This window comes from Centruroides vittatus, unplaced genomic scaffold (genome assembly GCF_030686945.1).
Source record: "Centruroides vittatus isolate TY-2023 unplaced genomic scaffold, ASM3068694v2 contig_506, whole genome shotgun sequence".
Lineage (NCBI taxonomy): Eukaryota > Metazoa > Arthropoda > Arachnida > Scorpiones > Buthidae > Centruroides > Centruroides vittatus.
The window spans coordinates 141,864-150,020 of NW_027122293.1; the positions used below are offsets into that span (position 1 = coordinate 141,864).

The 8,157-nt window shown below is 32.3% G+C and overlaps 1 long non-coding RNA gene across 1 annotated transcript; it reads left to right on the top strand.

Moving 5' to 3' along the window:
- Positions 1–3,908: 3,908 nt before the first annotated feature.
- LOC136978346 (uncharacterized) lies at positions 3,909–7,950 on the top strand. Its single transcript, XR_010881205.1, has 2 exons — positions 3,909–4,280; positions 7,364–7,950. It is a non-coding gene; the product is annotated as an uncharacterized lncRNA (long non-coding RNA).
- Positions 7,951–8,157: the final 207 nt, after the last annotated feature.

Genomic DNA, 8,157 nt, shown 5'->3' on the forward strand with positions numbered 1-8,157 from the left:
TAGATTCGAATAAAAAACTCCCAACGAGTGAAAAAGGCAACTAAGCATTTTGCATTTCTTTTGTAATACTTGGCATAACTTTCAGTTGATCAACGTCCAAATATCTCCATGGACCACCAGTTGCCGACCACTGCTCTAAACTATTGGCATGAAACTTTGTCTCCTGAAAATCTGGACAGAAATACTCAGAACCATACTAATGCATAGATATAGAGGTACTAGTGGAGTTATCTTTTTACAAAAAAGTTAAAAAACACGAATTTTACTATATAAGAATTACAATATTATCAGCTATACAAATATCAAAGTTATACAAAGGTATTGGGGGCTACTAACAAGGGAGGGTTTTCTCACGTCAGTCTTATATTTTAATAAAATATATATCATTCCATAGAGAAAAAAGAAGACCCATGTGTTTTTTATTTGTCAGATCAACTGTTTGTGAGAAATGTGGTTCTAAAATCTTTTAAATGTAATTCATATATAAATACAGCAGTGTTTGCATTGTGGCTACAGTGACTATGGGTAGAGTCGACAGATATACTGGCATGGTTACTAGATAAACTGGTTGAGAAGCTGCTTTTGTCCTCACCCTTTGTTTTTGTGCTAGGGACAACTGCTTCCAATAGGGTGGCATTCTGATTGTCCTGTAGGCTAAATTGTCAGAAGTTGCATTAGCACGCGTGTATTTTTTGTAGTGTTTTTATAGTGTTTTAAGTTCTTTTGGTTTTATATTTTGAGTTTTTTATAGTATACAATTGTTAATTCGACGTTAGATTGTCTGTTTTTAAAGAAACAAGGCAGAAATAGTTGGATTATTATGAAGAGACATGTAAATTTAGTATTGTTGGATTTCTTAGAATTTTTGGATAGATATTACATCTACAACCTGCTTTGTTCGTGGCTGCAAAAGCAGTTACAGAAGCAACAAGAGTGAAGAGAATTGAAGAGAAGAGACATTTCTTTAAACCAGGCAAATGATAAATAGGTTATTTGACTCACTAAACAGGAAACTGGCTGAAGAAGATGATCATAATAATTCTGCAGACATGAAGGTAAGCATTTCCAATTGCTTCATCTTGAAACAAAAATTCTTTTAATTTTGAGTATAAAATGTTATCTACATTCAAAAACTAACTTTTTAATTACTAAATTGAAAAAAATTAATTATACATTTATACATACATATTTTGAAGATTGCTATTCATTGAGGGGGCAAATGTAATAACTTTTTTTTAATCTTTCTTTCTATTAAGTCAGTATTCCACAGCACACTGTGCCGTCACAAGGTGAAAGGTGTAACGTGAACTTTTACATATTCTATTCAAGTTTAATTAATATATTTTTATCACAGTTGCTTTTTATCATATGCTTCTGAGGGGAATAACATTTTGGTGTGCCATGTTGAAACGTGTCAAGCCATGGGTGTGCCACAAGTAGAAAAAAGTTGCGGAACACTGTATTAAGTGATTTTGTGAATGCTGAATCTAAAAAAACATCACAAAGTTTTGTCAGGTCATAGATGCTATAGCATTTTTCGATTCATGGGAGAGCTATATAAGTACTTTGCCAGCTGCAGATCAAGCTAAATATTTTATTAGCAGATGGATAGCAGAATCATGGGGGGGAGGGATCACATTACATAGTATGGTGGGACTATTAAATGACCTTTATGATGATGGATTTGATTACGTGCTAACAGGTCATCTAAATCACAATCCGCTGGAATATGCAACGTATATAAGGTTGAGATTGTAGCCTTATCAAATTATGACAAATTTTTTATTTTCAGTGATTTTTTTGAATGGTGCATCGGGCAAGTGGTGCAGATTCTGATCCCACGACGGCCCAGTTTCTTTATCTCAACCGTCTTGTGTCAGTGTATTGCTTAGTGAGCCACCTAAACAGGCAAATGGGAATATAAAGAAACTGACATCCTTATCAAATTAAAAGATTCTGCAATTCAAAAGAACTTTGCCAAACCAATGTACAGAAGCAGTTGCAAAATCAATTGGAAGTGGTTTTTGACACTCATTGACAGCTCATTAAGATAGTGGGGAGCAACTGGCTCTCTGAATATAACTATTATTCAACTGAAGTGGAAGATAGTATTATATACTTTCTTGGGGATATGTTGCTCACGCTTCATAGATAAAAAATTGAAAAGTGCACATTCTCATTGAAGAAAACTCGTTCGTTGTGTGCACTTTGATCACAGATATGAAGACATCTGGTTATCTATTATAACCAACAAACCATTTGTTTCATTCACTCAAGTTGACAGCATTGCATCCAGCCTCGAATCTAGTACTAATAGTGATATTTATGCAAATATCATTACAAGTCTATTGGCAGATTCCTGGCTAGCAGATAAGTAAATGGGATGTGAAAACGTCAAACACAGAACTGCTGTAACATCAAAAGTTGTACATTTTCATATTACTTGCAGACTGTACTTTTTTGCAAGGTGAAAAATAATACATTTCTTCAAAAATAACACTAAATTATCAAGAAAGTTGTCCCACTTAGATTAACTGGGACAACTTTCTTAACTTAATTCATAACTATAATAAATTTGATGTATAATTTGATGTAAATATTGCTAATAAACTGAATATTGATGTATATATTATATTTATTTATTCCTTTAACTTTCATTGTTATAAACATATTTTTAATGCAGTGCCTAAATAATATATATGAGTGTACCTGTACTTTGTGTAGAGTGTTTTTATTATTGTATACCTTCAACTTAAGTCATATTGAATGTTAAAATGTCTTTTAACTATTAATAATAATAAATATAAAATATTAAAACTTACAAATCAGTTTACGAAGGCTTTAAGTTATATACTTTTATATGAATTTTATTTTTATTGATTCTTTAATAATACAATTAATTTTTATTAATTTTGTAAACATTTAAGATATTTACTCGAATTTACTGGGAAAATATATTCCGCAAAAGATTTCCAGCTGTTATATGTATATATATATATAACAAGGGAAAGTAATGGAATTGTGTCAAATTTTATCCTCAGAGTTTTTTTGCAAATCTCCACATTTTGAGACCCCTGAACCCAAAACAGTAATAAAAAGGCAAAAAAAATTCCATGGATGTGTGTGTGTGTTGGTGTCTATTTCGCTAAATATCTCAAGATGGGATGAAGATAAAGAAACAAAAGGTAGCTTGTATATAAGGGGAATTGATACTATTAAATTTTGGTTGGAAATAGTAAAGGAGATGTAGAGATAGAGGGTGGTCACGTGAATATCTCGAGAGGGGTCGGACTTAATGAAGATGTTCACTATTAGCATTTATAATATCCTGTAAAACCCATCCCTACTCCTAAAATTATGCTTTTTGTTATTTGGTATTAATTAAAAATATATAAAAATTTTTATAACAAAATCTCATAAGATGGTGCCACACACATTTTTATTAATTCAAGGTCTATAAACAGAAGGTCTGGACATGACATGATGAATCACTGCAGTCATCATATTGCATCTGTTGAGATGTGTATGGTGTTTCTAGAGCAAATCTGGTTGTTTGTTTCTTTCGATCTCAATTAGTTGGATTTCTTGTTACAGTATAAACACACATATATATATTTTTTTAAATGGTTTGGTGTTCAGCACCGAATTGTAAAAATTTGACAGCTAAAGGTATAAGATTGTTCCATTTTCCTTCTAACAGATCCAGAGGGTGATGATTTAACAGTTAATATAATGGCTTATTAATGATTATATACAGAGGAACCAGATTTATTAGAATTGAATAATAATAATAAGTTTTCAATGTGAATAATTGAAGAAATTCTGCCTTAAAGATTTTTGTCCCAAAGTGACATTTTGTTTGATAATGTACTCAACTTTCTTAAATTAATGTACTGTGTGTTTTCAATGTATCATTTTGTATGAATTTAATGATCTTGTAAAAATAAAATTTTATGAACAATGTTCTTTTTTATACAGAAATGTAAGAAACAGTTAATATTAATATATGTATTTTATTTTCAGACTCAGACAATTTGGTCTGTTTGGAAGATGAGCGGTGGAAAAGCAGCACTTGTCACTGCAGAACATCGCGGACCACTTGGAGTTCGCCCAGCAACACCAACACCGGGCTAACTCCGAGTGGGAAAGTGTCTGCTTTTCCAGCGAAAAAGTCTTCCAGAGCAATAATCATGCAAGAGTGTGGTTCTGTCGATCAAGAGGCCAACGCCACAACAACAAATACATGCATCCCATAGAACGAAGCAGGCAATTTTCCCTAGGTGAGTTTTTACATTTGGCTTTCCCCATATTTATAGAATAATTGTTACTGTAAACAGAACATAAATCCTGTATTTAACATACTAAATAGATACACTATTTTGAATATGCTAATATTTTTTAATGTTTAACATTTTGAAAACTGCATAGTATAGTATTTCCTCTCAGCTTTTTAACTATTGCAAGCTTAGCCTACGACAGTGTTCCACAACCATTTTCTGCTTGCAGCACACCTATGACTCAACACAGCACACCAAAATCTTATTCCCCTCAAAAACGTATGATATGTGATACTATTAATAGAATTACGTAATGCCACTAACCTATTATTATTATTAAACAGACATCAACATCTGTGAGCAAATTTATTTTACATTTAATTTCTTAGAATATGTAAAAATGCATGGCTTGTAATAAAGAATAAACAAACATCATCATATTTCATCAGTGCTGCGGCAGAGAATGAAATACAAGCATAAGAAACATGTCAACGGTGGTAAAAATATATAAATAAAACTTGAAATTAATGTAAAAGTTCACGTCACGCCTTTTACCTTGTGACGGCACACCAGTGTGCTGCATCATACCAGTTGCGGAACACTGGCCTATGAAAAGGAAGAAGAAACGCTGAAATGAAATTACAAAATACAACTGGAAAGAACATTTTTATGTGTAAATCTTGGTTTAAAGTTGTTTGCTCTTTTACTATAATCCCAAACATGAAAGGTTCAGAGTGATGTCCAGCAATTCCAACATCCAAAGGTACACGATGACAAAAATTCTATGGAGTAAAATTAGTTTCTTGGATTATTAACCTGTGGATATTGGAATTGCTCGATGAAATTCTCAACCCTACAAATTTGGGATTATAGAGAAATAACAACATAAATGCAGCATCCCTGATCAACACTTGATTTAATGATATACACAGACATAAAATGCATTCACTCATACTCATACTCCAAATTACATATGTAATTTGTGAGTGTCTTAGAATGTTACAAATGCCTACACGTATGTAATATATATGTTAATATCGCTATAAATTACCTCCTCATAAATTACAAAATATGTGAATTACCCAAATGTGGATGAAAAATAAAGAAAATATGATTATTATACAGTAGAGCGTCGTATATCCGAAAGCCGATCGACCAGAAGCGTACCAGTTGGACTGTCGTGCTGAATCCAACGTTTTTGATACTAGATTAACTTCCAAAATATAATTTTTTGTTGTTATATTTTTCAATATATTTATTTTGTTTGTACAAAATAAGGAAATAATTTTTAACGATACAATAGCCACGATTATTATTTTAAAAAATTTACGTTAGGCTTAACATCGACGAAAATTCAATGCAAAGCGACACGCAATGGAGAAAAATTTCAACATGGGATAGGTTAATATATTTTTTCGTACATAATCAGTTATCCGAACAACCCCAGTCCCCAATTGATTCGAATAAACGACGCTCTACTGTATTTGTAATGAATTGTCATTAATTTGTCTCTCCAATTCTCGTTTTTCATGAACTATAGAGGGCGCTGAATTTTTACAAAATGGCTACTTTATCTGGGTCGCTTGTAACTAGTAATGTAAAATTAATTATATATTACTGCCCGATATAATGATATATGCTGCTTGTAGCTGTTTATCGAGAAATTTTATAGTAGCAGAACAATTATTGCTAGCAGGATACGTCATTATGTGGTATCGTAGCAAGTGAGCGAGATCGTTCTATGCATATTTGTGCCCTATGTGTTAAAAACATCAGCTTTGACATTGTCCTATCAGGGTTAGATTTACAAGTAAAAAGCTATGTAAATTGTTGCTTAGGCTTCGACTTTCAAGGAGCCTCAAACATTTGTACAAACAAAAAAAAAAAAAAATTAAAGTCGAATTTTGTAATAAACATCTTTTTACAAACCAACAAAACATACTTTACTTTCTATTTTGTGTAGTATTTCGTTAATTTTTTTCTAAGAATTAACATAAGGTCTTTTTTCAAAAAAATGATAAAATCAATTTTAAAAAAGATTTTTAAAGGAATGGGTATAAAAATTTAATTAAATTCAGTTATAAAACAGAAGACTAGTGAAACCTCACATCTTTTTCTTCCAATAACCGTACTGAATCAGAGAGACAGTCTGATTTAATTTTTTTCTTTTTATGATTGACTTCCAAAATTGTGAAGGGTTGGTAAGGGGACTTACATTCAGCTTAAGGCTTCGAAATGCTTAAATCCGACCCTGTGTCCCACACAAAATAACTGGCATTTTAACCTTAATAAAATATCTTTTAAAATTGACAGCATAACTTGTTCGCGTAAAGATGGACTATCGGGAAACTGCCAATTCTTAAGTCTAATTCACTCTTTCACAATTCGGAGAAGCTCATAAATATAACCGACCGATTTCCGAATAATCATCTGTTTTTCGTGTGGGAATAGACAAAAACTTATATTAGGCTCCCGTAAGTCTTTGAAATTGTAATTTGGAACGCAACAGAAAGCTTTGCTTTTTCTATTCATCATCACTGCTGATAATACACAAGAATTAAGCAAACGACCCAGATAGAATAGTTTTGTTTTTAAACACCAGAGGGCGAGCATCCGGTGAAAAATGCGAATACCATAAGCCTATATTTTGCTTAACATAAGAAAAATATCGAAAATAATTTTGCTTTCAATTATTTCCAAAGTAATAAATATGCAAGTTACTATCTTTTACAAAATGTTTACCTAGTGTAAGTAACACATACTTTTGAGATTTTTAGATATTGTTTTAAGCAGTGAATTATTTACAAAAATTTAATAATAATAATAAATATAGCCTTAAACTTTTGTAAATTATTATTAAGAATATTTGTCTGAATATATATGTTTTTAGTTTAGTTATGTAGAGTGTAACAATATGCTGAGTGATAAACTCCCCCATTCAATGATTCTCAAACACAAATCATGCTACTATTTAAACACTTGGCATTTTTCCATCTTTATTTAGTTGATCTCCATTCAATGTCGTGTAAAGCTAAAAATGTTTGATTCGTTTAATGTAATAGTCATTTTTAATTTTTTGTTTGCAGGTATGTAGGAGTGCAGGGCCCAGCGAGCTGATTTGCATTGACGGCCAACTGCAGAAAAATACATTGACATTTTGGAGAATGGATTAATACCATCTCTACAAGCTCTATATGGGACAGATGTCGTTGTGCTGTTTGTTCGCGACAAATCACCAGTTCACATGGTGAAATTTACTCAGGAGTAGATGAAGAAACAATGTCTGACAGTGCTGAAGTGGCCAAAGAGTGGTGCAGATCTGAATCGTATTGAAAATCTCTGGGCCAAGATTTCCAGAGAGCCAATAAGAGCATCTTCCCTGGGAGAGTTGTGGAGTATCGTCCCACCATAGATGGGAAAAACTCTGGGAAGGTGGGCTATGTGTGGCTCTGATAGCAGCATGCTCGAGGCTTACAGCAAGTGTTAGAGAACAATGGCCTTTGGACTCAGTTCTAACACTCCTCTTTGACAATAAAACCAGCAGATCTGTAGACAGTCGTGGGCAATTTGAAATGTTACATTTTATTTTTGTGTTGTTTTGTTAAATTTGGACAGGATGCCTCCTGAAGGGACTTTTCTTCCATTTTACGTTTTAATAAATTTCTAAACACTAGTCTGTCAAGTTGAGTGACTCTTTTCAAATGAATCGTGTCATTTTGTTCTCTCTCTCTTACCCCTAGTTTTCTTACATTGACATAACTATATATACTAGTAACATAAAAAATTACATTACAAACATATACTGAAAATTTTAAATTAAGTAAAATACAGTAGAGCATTGATTATCCGACTCAATTGGGGACTGGGGTTGGTCGGATAA